Source organism: Cherax quadricarinatus, chromosome 78 (assembly GCF_038502225.1).
Source record: "Cherax quadricarinatus isolate ZL_2023a chromosome 78, ASM3850222v1, whole genome shotgun sequence".
NCBI classification, from domain to species: Eukaryota; Metazoa; Arthropoda; class Malacostraca; order Decapoda; family Parastacidae; genus Cherax; species Cherax quadricarinatus.
In genome coordinates, this window is record NC_091369.1 from 12,722,475 (window position 1) to 12,738,136 (window position 15,662).

Consider the following 15,662-nt stretch of genomic DNA (forward strand, 5'->3'; position numbering starts at 1 on the left):
CTGTTTACCTCTAAGAGAACAGGGGGCAAGGAGGCCCATGTATTTCCCCTCTCCTTAGAGTGAACCACGGTCCTTTTGCTTGTTAGAAGAATGTTCTACCAGTGAGGTATGAGTAGCGTGAGGGAAGGGCCATTGATCTCACTAAAATCAGGAAGAAGGGCCATTGATCTCACTAAAATCAGGAAGAATACTAGTCTTTTATGTGGTCGTTTAATGAGCACTGGAGGGTCAGTTCAGTCTCCACTATTTACATCGTTCTTAATGCTCATTGGCTATTGTGTGACATCACCCCCACCCCTTCTTCCCTTCCCCCTAGACGCGCTCCCATTGGCCTTGCCCTCCAGGTATCGCTGACCAATTAGAGATTATCCCCGAGGAGGGTTAACAAGGAACTGCTGAGGATACTACAGGAGGATGATGACTCCTCCTTGGCTTGTCGGCATCCTGGAAATCCTTCATAGGAGTTAGAGGAAGGTAATAAATTGTTTAAAACCCAGAGAATGAAAAGAGGGTAGGCGTGAGTGAGACATAGAGAGACACTCCTCTTATGAGAGAATGGTGAGACTTAGAGACAGACTCGTCTTTATCAAGCATGACTAGTAAACACTGCCGTGTCCGTGCTGGGTCTCTCTCCTCACTCTCTCTCCTTCCTCAGAGAGACAAGGCTATACAACGGTCACATTTTAATGGTATATAATACCGACAGTTAAATGAGTAAGGCACGTGTGTAACACCTAGGTATCTTGATTGTTGAAACGTTTCGCTCATGAAGATACGCAGATGTTACACATGTATTTTACTCACCATACTTAGAGAGGTCAAGAGACGAGATTATAACAGCATGTTTTAATAACTGCTGCTACTGCTGTTACTGCTGTTGTTGTTGCTGCTGCTACTACTGCTCTTGTTGTTGCTATTGCTGTTGTTGCTACCGTTGTTGTTGCTGCTACTACTGTTGCTGTTGTTACTACTGTTGTTGCTGCTACTACTGCTGTTGTTGCTGCTGCTACTACTATTGCTGTTGCTGTTACTATGCTGTTGTTGTTGCTGTTGCTACTACTGTTGTTGCTGTTGCTGTTATTATTGTTGTTGCTGCTGCTACTGTTGTTCCTGCTGCTGTAGTTGCTGTTGTTGCTACCGTTGTTGCTGCTGCTACTGCTGTTGCTGTTGCTGCTACTACTGTTGTTGCTGCTGTTGCTGTTGTTGTTGCTGCAACTGCTGCTGTTGTTGCTGCTGTTGCTGTTGTTGTTGTTGCTGCTGCTGCGGCTTGTCTTGACGAACTCAGATTCCTGCGCTCTGTAATCTGAAATATGTGGTACCTGACGACTCTCTCCATCCGTGAAATTATTATTATTAGTATTAGTATTAGTATTAATATTATCATTATTATTTAACATTTACTTACATATTTCTTAAAAATTTCCCTACTGTTTAAATGGCTATTATTTACAGTGATATTACTGTTGCCAGTATGTTCCCAGGATCACTGTTGCCAGCTTCGTGTTACCCGGACCACTGTTGCCAGCTTCGTGTTACCCGGACCACTGTTGCCAGCTTCGTGTTACCCGGACCACTGTTGCCAGCTTCACTGTTGACAGAATCTCTGTTGCCAGGATTACAGTTGCCAGGGTCACTGTTGCCAGGCTCATAATTCACAGTTCCCTGGTTCACTGTTCCCTGGTTCACTGTTCCCTGGTTCACTGTTCCCTGGTTCACTGTTCCCTGATTCACTGTTCCCTGGTTCACTGTTCCCTGGTTCACTGTTCCCTGGTTCACTGTTCCCTGATTCACTGTTCCCTGGTTCACTGTTCCCTGGTTCACTGTTCCCTGGTTCACTGTTCCCTGGTTCACTGTTCCCTGGTTCACTGTTCCCTGGTTCACTGTTCCCTGGTTCACTGTTCCCTGATTCACTGTTCCCTGGTTCACTGTTCCCTGGTTCACTGTTCCCTGGTTCACTGTTCCCTGGTTCACTGTTCCCTGGTTCACTGTTCCCTGGTTCACTGTTCCCTGGTTCACTGTTCCCTGGTTCACTGTTCCCTGGTTCACTGTTCCCTGGTTCACTGTTCCCTGGTTCACTGTTCCCTGGTTCACTGTTCCCTGGTTCACTGTTCCCTGGTTCACTGTTCCCTGATTCACTGTTCCCTGGTTCACTGTTCCCTGGTTCACTGTTCCCTGGTTCACTGTTCCCTGGTTCACTGTTCCCTGGTTCACTGTTCCCTGGTTTACTGTTCCCTGATTCACTGTTCCCTGGTTCACTGTTCCCTGGTTCACTGTTCCCTGGTTCACTGTTCCCTGGTTCACTGTTCCCTGGTTCACTGTTCCCTGGTTCACTGTTCCCTGGTTCACTGTTCCCTGATTCACTGTTCCCTGGTTCACTGTTCCCTGGTTCACTGTTCCCTGGTTCACTGTTCCCTGGTTCACTGTTCCCTGGTTCACTGTTCCCTGATTCACTGTTCCCTGATTCACTGTTCCCTGGTTCACTGTTCCCTGGTTCACTGTTCCCTGGTTCACTGTTCCCTGGTTCACTGTTCCCTGATTCACTGTTCCCTGGTTCACTGTTCCCTGGTTCACTGTTCCCTGGTTCACTGTTCCCTGGTTCACTGTTCCCTGGTTCACTGTTCCCTGGTTCACTGTTTCCTGATTCACTGTTCCCTGGTTCACTGTTCCCTGGTTCACTGTTCCCTGGTTCACTGTCCCTGGTTCACTGTTCCCTGGTTCACTGTTCTCTGGTTCACTGTTCCCTGGTTCACTGTTCCCTGGTTCACTGTTCCCTGGTTCACTGTTCTCTGGTTCACTGTTCCCTGGTTCACTGTTCCCTGGTTCACTGTTCCCTGATTCACAGTTCCCTGATTCACTGTTCCCTGGTTCACTGTTCCCTGGTTCACTGTTCCCTGTTCCCTGGTTCACCATAGTAGCCCTCAAATATTTGGTCAGCAAATTAACCTTTAACTTCCTTCAGTAATTTGTGTAAAGAAACTGTGACCTGACAGCACTCAGAGTCCGAGTCCAGACCATAGTTGAGTGAATATTCTTTGGTACTCAGGACCTTTTCCGGAGCTCTTAAAATGTTCCTTGGAGTTGTAAAACTTATTTTGGAGCTCTCATACGTCCTCTGGAGCCTTATAGTTCCTCTCGAGCTCTAGAACTTTCCCTGGAGCTTTAAAACGTTTCCTCTAGCTATAAAACTTTTTCTAAAGCTCTAAAACTTCCTCCTAGAGCTCCAAAGCTTCCCTTAGAGCTCTAAATGGTGAACAACTGAGTCTCATTTTTGGGATGTGGACTCTCTCACTCTCATTCCTTAATAAAAAATTTGGTATTTCTTCATCGTTGTTGCTTCAGTTATGATTTGGTGTATATTGTTTATTATTATTATTATTACTATTATTATTATTATTATTATTATTAGTAGTAGTAGTAGTAGTAGTAGTATTGTTATCATTATAATTATTATTAGTAGTAGTAGTAGTATTGTTATTATTATTATTAGTAGTAGTAGTAGTAGTATCATTATTATTATTAGTAGTAGTAGTAGTAGTATTATTATTAGTATTATTATTATTATTATTAGTAGTAGTAGTATCATTATTATTATTATTATTATTAGTAGTAGTAGTAGTAGTAGTATTGTTATTATTATTATTATTATTATTAGTAGTAGTAGTAGTAGTAGTATTGTTATTATTATTATTATTATTATTAGTAGTAGTAGTAGTATTGCATTTCTAATCTTGTCTCTCTGATAAAGTTGTAAAACTTAATAAATGCAGACAACACTTCTACGATATGAATAAATTTTTATTCAAGTAGATAGTTTCCTTGGCCAGGATAGGTTCCTTCAGAAGTGGATAGATCGTCGTTGGCCATGATAGGTTCCTTCAGAAGTGGATAGATCGTCGTTGGCCATGATAGGTTCCTTCAGAAGTGGATAGATCGTCGTTGGCCATGATAGGTTCCTTCAGAAGTGGATAGATCGTCGTTGGCCATGATAGGTTCCTTCAGAAGTAGATAGATCGTCCATGGCCATGATAGGTTCCTTCAGAAGTAGATAGATCGTCCATGGCCACGATAGGTTCCTTTAGAAGTAGATAAATCGTCCATGGCCATGATAGGTTCCTTCAGAAGTAGATAGATCGTCCATGGCCATGATAGGTTCCTTCAGAAGTAGATCGTCCATGGCCACGATAGGTTCCTTTAGAAGTAGATAGATCGTCCATGGCCATGATAGGTTCCTTCAGAAGTAGATCGTCCATGGCCACGATAGGTTCCTTTAGAAGTAGATAGGCCTTTTTGGCCAACATAGGCTCGTTATTTACATTTTTCAAGTTATTCGCATATTGTACAAGTGATGTACAGGTTGTGATGGCAAGTCTGGCACCAGCTGGCTACCATCACACCACATCATGTGATCCCACCTGAACATCTCCCCTCTCCTGGAGTGCTCTAACAAGCAGGTCACTGATGACTCCATCCCCGCGGTCCTGGTCCCGTTAAACCACGTTTCGTCCGCAGGTAATTAGCCGAAAGGTAATTTGTGGCTGGCGAAAGCAGATACTGGCGGCTATGTTTACGGTGTGGTTCATAGGGTGAATTTCCTGTTATAATGAGCGTGTATTTTGAGCTTTGTGTGTGTGTGTGTGTGTACTTACCCATAAGTGGTTGCTGGGGTTTAGTCTCGGCTCCTAAGGCCTGGGTCAGCAAGGCGTTGGGTTAAAATTGCTCAATATAAAGGGGCAGTTGGGTTGTTTCAGTGATGTTTTAGGTTCCGTGTGGATGGTGATTGTTTGGTGAGGAGTAGTGACTATGGTTGTGGTGGTCGTGTAACAGTGTGGGGTTGTAATCGTGGATGAAGCGGGGTTTTGTCAAGTCAGTATAATTATTACATGGGTATAATGAGTATATATAGGGAAGGAGAGTAGTGGGGTAGTAGTACTGGTGGTGGTGTTAGTAGTGATAGTAGTAATAATAGAAACAGTGGTGGTGGTAGTAGCAGTAGTAGTGCTAATAGCAGTAGTAGTGGCAGTAGTTGTGGCAGTAGCAGTAGTTGTAGTGAATGTAGTTATGGTAATAGCAGTAGTAGTGGTAGTAGTAATGGTGGTGGTGGTAGTAGTAGTAGTAGTGGTGATAGTAGTAGTAGTGGTGGTGGTAATAGTAGTAGTAGTAGTGGTGGTGGTAGTGTGTCAAGGGATGACATTGTCGTGTGTTTGAATCATCTACCTATCTGGAGTCTACCTGGAGGACATTCCGCGGTCCGGTCCACGACCAGGCCTTCCGGTGAATCAGGGCCTGATCAACCAGGCTGTTACTGCTGGTCGAATGTAGTCCATCGTACGAACCACATCCCGGCTGATCCGGCACCGACTTAAAGTATGATTCGTGATTCATGTTCCAATCTCGGACACAATAAAGCTGCCCTTATTGCGTGTAACAGTCTTAAAACAGATATAAAATCTGCCTCCATGCACTTATACCTCCATGTGTCTGTCTCTTGGATAACTTGGCGGGCATACTTCCAGTGGTATCCCAGTGGTATTTCCAGGCAGTCGTCAGACGTTCAGGTTGTCGCATCTTCTAACAAGAAAATATTTTTGCTCAAGCATATCTGGAGGGTGTGAGATGTTTCTCCATTGTATACCTTTTCAACATGCCTTGCTGTTAATGGCAGAAACACCTGCGGGGTCTATTTCTGGGTGCGAAATTGTGCTTTTGGTGAGGTTGCCTGACATGCTCTGCATGTCTGAATGTTTTACTGACTTGTGTATAAGGATGTCGAGTGTTGTAGTTGAAGGAGAATCGGAGGCCAAGGCAACACATGGCTGCTTTATTAGTAGATGACATGACATCAACACAACGATAAACATCAAACACTCTAAAGTATAAATCGCATGATACCTAAAAGCACAGGAAATTACTCTTCGATCCTGTACTTTACAACTACATTTATTTCTAACTACCCAACATCAAGGAACAGGAGTTTATCATCTGTTTCGTCTTCTATAGTAACGTGATGGCTTGTAGCTCGTTTATACTTGAACATCTACGAGTGATGAGGACATCATCCTCATCACTCATCCTTTGTCAAGCCGTAACGGCTTGACAAAGCTCCTGGAGAGCGAAACGTTGCCACAATAAAATGTCACATTAGTTGCACTTGTGTCGTGTTACCTAACACATTGCCGGTAAATCTACCAACCTTAATACATTAGAGATAATGCTATTAAAACGTTCATGTTCTGAGTTTCATGTTAAGATGTTAAGTACTGATTGGGAGCTCCCATGCTCATCCCGTATGATGAATAAGAAACATGTACAATACTTGGGTACCTTTACTGCTATAACCTTCCACCTTCACAACACGCTTCTTCACATGAATACAAATTTGTATTCGACTGAAGAAGCCCGTTGTACAGGCGAAACGTTTCGGCAGTAAAGGAACCCAATACTACACATGTGTCTTATTCATTAACGTGTCGGTATTGTGTACCATCAACAATATGATATTCTGTTGTTTGTTGGTGAAAGTGGAACACTTAAAGTTGATGTAAAATTTAATGGGATAGACAAAGTCTATTGAAGGACGTGATAGAGTGAGACTAGTGCAGTGAGGACATTATGAACAAGGATGTGGTACAATGAGACTAGTGCAGTGAGGATATTTTGAACAAGGATGTGGTACAATGAAACTAGTGCAGTGAGGATATTATGAACAAGGATGTGGTACAATGAGACTACCGCAGTGAGGACATTATGAACAAGGACGTGGTACAATGAGACTAGCGCAGTGAGGACATTATGAACAAGGACGTGGTACAGTGAGACTAGCGCAGTGAGGACATTATGAACAAGGACGTGGTACAATGAGACTAGTGCAGTGAGGTCATTATGAACAAGGACGTGGTACAATGAGACTAGTGCAGTGAGGTCATTATGAACAAGGACGTGGTACAATGAGACTAGTGCAGTGAGGTCATTATGAACAAGGACGTGGTACAATGAGACTAGTGCAGTGAGGTCATTATGAACAAGGACGTGGTACAATGAGACTAGCGCAGTGAGGACATGAACAAGGACGTGGTACAGTGAGACTAGTGTAGTGAGGTCATTATGAACAAGGACGTGGTACAGTGAGGCTAGTGCAGTGAGGACATGAACACGGACGTGGTACAGTGAGGCTAGTGCAGTGAGGTCATTATGAACACGGACATTGTACAGTGAGGCTAGTGCAGTGAAGACATGAACACGGACGTGGTACAGTGAGGCTAGTGCAGTGAGGTCATTATGAACACGGACATTGTACAGTGAGGCTAGTGCAGAGAGGACATGAACACGGACGTGGTACAGTGAGGTCATTATGAACACGGACGTGGTACAGTGAGACTAGTGCAGTGAGGACATGAACACGGACGTGGTACAGTGAGGACATTGTGAACACGGACGTGGTACAGTGAGACTAGTGCAGTGAGGACAATATGAACGAGGAGGTGACGTTCACACTGGTGTTCCCTATTCCTGACTGTGTGTACCAGCTAACGTGTGCTGCACTGCCTCTATCACACGTGATTGGTCTCAAAGGAATGTGATAAGTGTGGGATTATGTTAAACCTTTATTATAAGTGATTTTCACACAATTGAGTTACTTACCTGTTTAACTTTTAGGGTTTAAATAATAAGATATTACAAGGACCTCAATGAAAATACGTCACTTTGTCTGATTTTGAATGAAACGAAATTGGTGAGTGTGTCGCACTGTTGTGTATGTTAAGATAATCTTAGTAAGTGGTAAGGTCGTTAAGGAGAGTCATTATTTGTGAGTTGTAGTCGCCTTGGTTTAACATGACTACTCTGAGGAACAATAAAGCACAATACCGTGATTGGAACAATACACAACTAACCCGCACATAGAAGAGAGGAACTTATGGCGACGTTTCGGTCCGACTTGTAAATGGTGCAAGTCGGACCAAAACATCGTCTTAAGCTCTTCTCTCCTATGTTCAGGTTATTTGTGTATTATGTATGACGACTGTGTTGACGACTACGCTGAGCACATAGCAAGATCTAACGAGCGCCTGCAGGATGTGACACAGTGCAAACTTTTTTAATCGCTCATGATACTTCTGCTCGCTTCTGTACTCCCACACTTGTGTTTCTGGTAATACCTTAGGACTCATTCGTAGTTCCTGGCATTATTATGTCCTGTCTTCCTGGGTCTCACTTCACATCTAGTTCAGCCCGCTGTACTACTACACCTCTGTGTGTGTTAGTTAGTTACTATTTTGTCCTAGGCATCGATTAGACGTGTGTGTGTGTATGTGTGTGTGTGTGTGTGTGTGTGTGTTCACCCGTCTTAAGCAAACACATTAAGAGATGTGCAGCTCTTTAAATATCTTCTTTGTCAGGTGCATGTAACTCCAAGGCCAGACAATTGTGTCTCCGTGTTCTGTGTTGATGCTGTGTGCTTACCTTTCCAGGGAGGGGGGGGGAAGAAAGAGAGAGAGAGAGAGAGAGAGAGAGAGAGAGAGAGAGAGAGAGAGAGAGAGAGCGAGAGAGAGAGAGAGCAATTGTCTTTGTATTAGTGACAGTGTACACACTCATCCCTCCATCAGCTCGTCAGTCGCCCCCTATATCAACTCCATCACCCAATCTCCCTCCTTATTTCTAGGTCTTAACTCGTAGTTACAGCGTTCGGCTCGCAACCAAATAGTGCCAAGTTCGATTCCCGTCCGGAATGAGACGTTTGAGCAAGTCTGCTTTAATGGAGTTGTGAAGATAACAGACACAGACACACACACACACACACACACTCTCTCTCTCTCTCTCTCTCTCTCTCTCTCTCTCTCTCTCTCTCTCTCTCTCTCTCTCTCTCTCTGCGACAAGAGCCAACCCACAAATTGTTGACAAACACGCAAATTGAGCGGTATGTTTGGCCTCCCTCGACCGACAAACACACAGTCAGATCCGTGGAAATGTAAATATTGGAGCAAGAGCAAGACGGCACCATAAATAGTGCGACGGAACGCCCCACCAAGCACACCTTTTTACTGGCTTGCTGTGTGTGTGTGTGTGTGTGTGTGTGTGTGTGTGTGTGTGTGTGTGTGTGTGTGAGTGAGTGAGTGAGTGTGTGTGTGTGTGTGTGTGTGCGTGTGTGTGCGTGTGTGTGTTAGTTACGTGTTAGTTACCATTTTGTCCTAGGCACATGTCGATTAGACACTAGGCCTGTTGTAGGTGTGTGTGTGTGTGTGTGTGTGTGTGTGTGGTACACACAGTAAGAGAGGAAGAGGGTGTGTGTGTGTGTGTGTGTGTGTGTGTGTGTGTGTGTGTTTGTGTTTGTTTGTGTGTGTCTGTCTTACAACGATGACACTGCTAATGGTAGCTCCACCCTTCCCCCCCACACATACACATGAGATTAGTGCAGAAGCTGGAGGATCATGCGCGTATAACAGGAAGGGCACTGCAATGGATCAGAGAATACCTGACAGGGAGCCAACAACGATTCATGGTACGTGATGAGGTATCACAGTGGGCGCCTGTGACGAGCGGGGTCCCACAGGGGTCAGTCCTAGGACCAGTGCTATTTTTGGTATATGTGAATGACATGATGGAAGGGATAGACTCAGAAGTGACCCTGTTCACAGATGATGTGAAGTTAATGAGGAGAATTAAATCAGATGAGGATCAGGCAGGACTTCAAAGAGACCTGGATAGGCTGGACATCTGGTCCAAGAACTGGCTTCTCGAATTTAACCCCGCCAAATGCAAAGTCAAGAAGATCGGGGAAGGGAAAAGAAGACCGCAGACAGAGTATAGGCTAGGTAGCCAAAGACTGCAAACCTCGCTCAAGGAGAAAGATCTTGGGGTGAGTATAACACCGATCACATCTCCTGAGGCGCACATCAACCAGATAACTGCTGCAGCATATGGGCGCTTGGCAAACCTAAGAATAGCGTTCCGATACCTCAGTAAGGAATCGTTCAAGACTCAGCACACCGTGTACGTCAGGCCCATACTGGAGTATGCAGCACCAGTTTGGAACCCACACCTGGTCAAGCACGTCAAGAAATTAGAGAAAGTGCAAAGGTTTGCAACAAGACTAATTTCAGAGCTACGATGAAAAGTTAAGGGAAATCGGCTTGACGACGCTGGAGGACAGGAGGATTAGGGAAGACATGATAACGATATACAAAATACTGCGAGGAATCAACAAGGTGGACAGAGACAGGATGTTCTAGAGATGGGACACAACAAGGGGTCACAGTTTGAAGTTGAAGACTCAGATGAATCAGAGGGATGTTAGGAAGTATTTCTTCAGTCACAGAGTTGCCAGGAAGTGTAATAGTCTGGGAAGTGATGTAGTGGAGGCAGGATCCATACATAGCTTTAAGAAGAGGTATGATAAAGCTCATGGAGCAGGAAGAGTGACCTAGTAGCGGCCAGTGAAGAGGCGGGGCCAGGAGCTGCGATTCGACCCCTGCAACCACAACTAGGTGAGTACACACACACACACACACACACACACACACACACACACACACACAAATGTCTCTGGAAATTCCTCTCAGCTTTTAAGAATGTTAATACTATCAGTACCCTGGACAGAATGATATTGCAGCACCCTGGACAGAATGATATTGCAGTACCCTGGACAGACTGTTATTGCAGTACCCTGGACAGATTGATATTGCAGTACCCTGGACAGAATGATATTGCAGTACCCTGTACAGATTGATATTGCAATTTCCTTATAGACCCACACCTATATTCTTTAAATATTTGAACTCCTCTACAGTATTGTGGAGATAGTTAAAAGCGATCTTCTGGTGAGCGCCACGTCCAGCTACCCACTTGACCTGACCTTTAATCCAGCCCGGAATATTTCTTTTTCATTAATGCGCTTGCAGGCGGACTGAAGAAGTAAATTGGTAACCCTTATTGTTCAGTAACTATAATGTAAACCCTCGTAACTGTATGTTTCACTAACTCATAAACCCACGTAATTGTATGTTTCACTAACTCATAAACCCACGTAACTGTATGTTTCTGTAACTCATAAACCCACATAACTGCGTTTCAGTAACTTATAAGCCCGTATCTATGTCTCAGTAATTTATAAACCCACATAACTGTATATTTCAGCAACGTATAAACCCACATGAAGACAGAATGAAGAAGAAACTCTAACTGATCCCTTCACTTAGAAAAGTAAATGTTGTTTTGCTATGAGATCTTGTGTTGTACTGATCTGAGTTCAGTACACTACTACCTCTTACTGTACCTATAACCTTGGTTAGTGTCACCTTGGAGACAAGTTCCAGGCACACCTGTTTGTGTCTGATTTGATGCACTTGTCTCCTATAATTTATAATCATCTGTGACAGAATCAAAATTTCGAGGCAGTTCAGATTACCTGTGAGATACAGATTATTGAAATCTTTATATATATATATATATATATATATATATATATATATATATATATATATATATATATATATATATATATATATATATAAAATATATATATATATATATATATATATATATATATATATATATATATATATATATATATATATAATGTATATATATATATAATGTATATATATATATATGTATATATATATATATATATATATATGTATATATATATATATATATATATATATATATATATATATATATATATATATATATATATATATATATATGTCGTCCCGAATATGTAAAACTGGTCAATTAGCAAGAACTCATTTAAAATTAAGTCCTTTCTAAAAAAAATTTCTTATACGTTTAAAGATATATTTTTTCATTAATGTTAATGTAAAAAATTTTAATTTTGCTCCAAATGAATCTTAGAAAACTTACCTAACCTTATTATAACAAGAACAATTTATTTTAGCCTAACCCAACTAAATATATTTTAGATTTGTTTACAGTAATTTAATACTAAACAAACACAGTGAAATATATTTTTTTCGTTAGGTTAAAAATGATTTTGGATAAATTATTGCATACACAGATTTTCACTTGTTCTATATGGCAAGATGAGTGTTGCTATTTAAGCCAAGATCGCAAGTTCTGCCTATTCGGCACGACATATATATATATATATATATATATATATATATATATATATATATATATATATATATATATATATATATTTCAGTACATACAGTAAAATAGGTAAATACGTTATTTGCACTTTTTATGTAGTTATACAAATGGGATGACATTTAATAGTGCACTTTCAGAGCCCCGGGTTATGCAGGGCATTACGGGCACGTTAAAACATTTAATTAATAAAGCATATATATGCTTTATTAATGTATATATGCATGTAAATATTCATTTACATGCATATATACATGTAGGGGAAACAAGACAAAAAAGTGAAGGGTATTTACAGATAAAAACTGACTATAATATGGAGGCACACAGCACCTGTTGCTGTCTAGTCTTGCAGTATTATTATTAGTATAATCATGGGGGAGCGCTAAACTCGTAGGATTATACAGCACTTGTGGGGGGGATGGAAGGTATTCAGGCTTAATTCAGGGAACTGGAGCACAGATCCAATTCCGAAGATCAAGAGCCCCTCATCAGCGTCAAGGAACCTTCCTTGAGGGGTTGAAGTGAGTAAGAATGTGAAGGTTGTCATCTCGTATGCTAAGTTATTCCACTTCTTTGGTATTTTAATTTACATAGAATTTCTGTAAATGTCCAGTGGAATACGAGGGATATTGAAGTGGTATTTGTTACTGTTCTGCTGCCTCTCTCTTCTCTTAGAATTTTCTACAAGTTGTACGGTGAGTTTAACATCAGCGTTACTGTGTACTGCAGTGTTTTGAACAGTAGCATGTATGAATGTATCAACTACATGTATATTTACTAGGTTTAGGAATCTGAATAGTCATAGCATATTGCCTCTTGGTATCATCATCATCATCGTCGTCATCATCATCATCATCATCATCATCATCATCATCATCATCATCATCATCATCATCATCATCATCATCATCATCATCATCATCATCATCATCATCATCATCATCATCATCATCATCATCATCATCATCATCATCATCATCATCATCATCATCATCATGAAGTTGGAGCTCAACGCTAGTCAAGATTATACAGCGCTTGTGAAGAGGTGGGGGAAGGCATTCTAGTTCAGTTCAGGTAACTGGAGATCAGTTATAATTCCCTAGATCAAGAGTTCTTTACCAGCGTCAAGGAACCTTGGTTATTGGTACACTTTGTGATTTTTCTGAGAGCTGCTCTGTGTTGAGATACAATTGTTTGGAGGTGTGTAGCCGACGTGAACTACCAGACACAGGTTCCACATCGGTAGTGTTGCAGTGCGGATTGAGGAATATAATAACGAATTTTGTAGAATAACCGTAACGTCTTAGAGACTTCTGTTGATGTGTGTTGGATGTAGATATTAAATTTCAGTTTGTTGTTTACTTTCTGCGCTAGTTGAATGTCATTGATACTTGTGCCTCGCCTGTCTCTAGTATATAAACTTTTATCGGGTCAAAGTTGGACCGAAACGTCACCTTAAGTTTCTCTCTATGTGCAGGTTGTTTGTGTGCAGTGTATCTGTTGCATTTTTATCAACACTGATAGACTGAACACATTGTCTCCAAGCTAAGGGACTGATTGCCTCAAACTCATCATCTTCCACCGTTTTTCCTGTGTATCGACTGATGAAGCTACTTGCTGGCGAAATGTTTCCACAATTAAGATTCCCAAGTGTTGCACAAGGGTCTCACTCATCAGTTTGTCGATTTACTAATCCATTTATGTAACCGTTCCAGGCAGACAGCTTTAGGGAAGCACTACAAACTAGCCTTAGGATTGGCTCCAACGGATGTGACATGTGTGATTGTTGGCTCTCTCTCATTATATATATATATATATATATATATATATATATATATATATATATATATATATATATATATATATATATATATTCATATTCATATTCTGTGTACCATCATATTTTTCAAGAATTATCAAACTTATAAAAAAAACTCGTGTTTTTTTCAGGCTGTGGTATCTGGAAGACACAAAGTTCTCTCAACCTTCTGGGTGAGTATTAAAATACGTATGTTTATATATATATATATATATATATATATATATATATATATATATATATATATATATATATATATATATATATATATATATATATATATATATATATATATATATGCAATAAGATCATAGTAAACAGGTGATTTTCGGAATATGCAAATTTAATTTTCCAAGGAAATGGTGTATATCTACATTTTTGGGCATAAGACACAAAATATCATCAACATATCTGAACCATTTAGCTCTATTAGGGAGGATTGTGTTAAGCAATCTTGTTTCAAAAAATTCCATGTATAGGTTACTAAGAACAGGTGAAAGAGGATTTCCCATTGCCATACCAAACTTCTGAGTGTAAAACTTATCATTAAATACAAATTTTGCATCAACAATGCAAAGTTTAATAAGTTTAATGATAGTAGGAACTGGCAATGGTAAATCATAGTTAACGAGTTCTTCAGATAAGAAACTTAATAAATCATCAACAGGAACTTTCGTAAACAAGGAAGTAACATCAAAACTAACCATGTTAAAATCATTTAAGTCAGTCAAGGAGCTTAATTTATCAACCAAGTCTATGTTGTTTTTATCATTAAAGTTAGAAATTTTGCCAACAATTGGGCTCAAAATATCAACAAGCCATTTGGATAATTTATATGAAACTGACCCTATGGAGCTAATAATTGGTCTGACTGGATTCCCTGGTTTGTGTGTTTTTATTAGTCCATACATGTAAGGTAAAGATGGATTAGTGGAAGTAAATTGTTTGACTAATTCATCTTTGCCTTTCAGTAGAAGTTTTATTGTTTTATTGAAATTGCTGTTAACGGTTTCCTTGGAAAATTAAATAGCTTAGCCCATTCTATAAACTTTACTGTTGAGTTTGAAGAAAATAACTCATTGCCTTTTCTAGATGTTTTAATTATTAACGGTAATAATGAATTCAAATTTAAAATTTACAGAAAACCTACAAATAACTGTTCCTATATCCACTATTATTCCTCGCATCAAGATAGAGTCAAACTGTCTGTTTTCTCATCAATGTTTTTGAGAGCTTTACGAATTTGTAGTCCTGAGTTCATAGATGAGGAAATATCCAAAATTTATGAAATAGGTAATGATTTAAAATACCCAAGAAATGTAATTGATAAATCTTTTAAAGTTGCTAGAAATACTTTTTATAATCCAAAAAGGGACAACCAGCCTTATTCAACTAAAAATATGTTGGTTCTCCCTTACCATGAAAACTTGGTTGATATGCCTTCTCTTCTTAAGACTTTTAATATTAAAGTTGTATTCAAAAATCTTGATACAGTAAAAAAAAACTTTTGATAAAGAATTCCCCCCAAAATGCTAATGGATGTGTCTATAAGATTCCTTGTAAAATTTGCGATAAAGTTTATTACGGTCAAACTGGTAAAAATCTCGAACTAAGATTAAAACAACATAAATATAGCATTAGAACTGGACAAGATTCCAATGCTCTATTTATTCATGTAAGAGATTTTAACCATCCAATTGATTTTCAAAAAGTTGAGAAAGTAGTATCAAGCAAGTCC

The 15,662-nt window shown here is 40.3% G+C and overlaps 1 protein-coding gene across 2 annotated transcripts in view; it reads left to right on the forward strand.

Moving 5' to 3' along the window:
* The window catches only part of LOC128701516 (uncharacterized), a 433,895-nt gene that overhangs the window by 253,034 nt on the left and 165,199 nt on the right, over nucleotides 1-15,662 (forward strand). For both annotated transcript variants that reach the window (XM_053795226.2, XM_053795225.2), the window contains exon 2: nucleotides 14,056-14,097. The gene's annotated coding sequence lies outside the window, so the exon portion shown is untranslated. The remainder of the gene's footprint in view (nucleotides 1-14,055; nucleotides 14,098-15,662) is intronic.